The sequence below is a fragment of the Trichechus manatus genome, unplaced genomic scaffold (genome assembly GCF_000243295.1).
Source record: "Trichechus manatus latirostris isolate Lorelei unplaced genomic scaffold, TriManLat1.0 scaffold00063, whole genome shotgun sequence".
NCBI classification, from domain to species: Eukaryota; Metazoa; Chordata; class Mammalia; order Sirenia; family Trichechidae; genus Trichechus; species Trichechus manatus.
In genome coordinates, this window is record NW_004443999.1 from 11,546,158 (window position 1) to 11,547,841 (window position 1,684).

Below are 1,684 nucleotides of genomic sequence, written 5' to 3' on the forward strand. Positions count from 1 at the left end.
TACAGTTCTGGAGGTCAGATATCCAAATCAGTTTGCTAGTCTAAAATCAAAAGGTCCCTGGGTGGCACAAATGGTTTGCACTCGACTACTAACCGAAAGGTTTGAACCCCCCCAGCGGTACTGCAGAAGAAAAGGCCTGGCAATCTGCTTCCATTAAAGATTACAGCCAAGAAACCCCTATGGAGCAGTTTTACTCTGTAATACATGGGGCCGCCATGAGTCTGAATCAACTCAACAGCAACCAACAAGAACGGCAAGGCTAAAATCAAGGTTTTAGCAGTCTGCATTCCATCTGGAGGCTTTAGAAGAGAATCTGTTTCCTTGACTTTTTCCAGCTTCTAGAGGCTGCTTGCATTTCTTGGCCCTTGTACCCATGTCACTCTAACCTCTACTTTCATAGTCACATCTCCTTCTCTAACTCCCACACTCCTGCCTCCCTCTTTCAAGAACCGTGGTGATTACATTGGGCCCACCCAGGTAATTCAGGAGAATCTTCCCATCTTAAGATCCTTAACTACATCTGCAAAGCCCCTTTTGCCTTGTATACCACATTGAGTATACAGTTTTTTCCTTTTTATTGCTGAGTAGTGTTTCATGGTATGGATGTACCACCGTTCGTTTAACCATTCATCTACTGAAGGACATTTTGGTTGTTTTCAGTTTGAGGGCTATTATAAATAAAGCTACTATAGCAATCACCTATAGGCTTTTGTGTGGACATAAATTTTCCTTTTTTTGGAATAAATGTCCAGTGGTGGTATGGTAAGTGATCTTCCCAAAGTCACACAGCTACTAAGAGGGCAGATATTCCAATACTAGGCCCGGTTCACAGCAACTGGTTGACTGAAATAAAAAATAATACTTGGTAGCAAAGTCACAATTTGCATTCAGAAATCTGAAGAACAAATTAGGTACCAACAAACACACAGTAACTCGAAATTATTCCTTCAGCTGTGGTTGTCTATAAAGGTCAGGCAAACTAAACTCTTGATGCATTTTCTTTCAAGAGTTGGAATGATGGGGAGGGCTTAAATTTGCTTCCCTTTCACAGGAAGAGTTGCTTCCTGATAGAAGACCAAACTAAAAACATCATTTCACAGCACCATGATGAACTGTGTATTACATCATGAGACACACTCTTCCACCACCATTTTTCTCACCCTACAGCTGTAGCTCAGGGACGTTGAGCCATTTCTAATCCTCTACTTATGAACTATAATTCCATGAAAATATCAGACTAGAGTGGAGATGAGGGAATCAGCTGAAGGAGTCTTCTGTACGGGTGCTTTTCTCCATGGTTTGATGTTTTGTCACACAGACTCAGTGAACAAAGGTAAACCTCTAGAAAGCAAACAAAGGTCATTTTTCTCAGAGTGCCTTTTCAGGTCTGAACTTGTACTTATGAAGGTACTTCCCCAAGAATTTAGTATGTTGAGATAATGGAGGTTATACTCAAAGCCCCATCAACAGGACTTGATTTTCCTCCAAGGAATGAGAAAAGTGAGTTCCCTTGGGGTGACCAAGTTCACTCTGTTTATTTCTGCTGTTATTCAGTTGTACAACAGAGTTAAACGAGTCCCTATTCAACCTCTCAGCACCATCTATATATGGCCAAGGAGGCGAGTTCATTTTTAATATCCTGCTTCTGCTAATCCATTATCCATGATAATCCATTGTGTCCCCT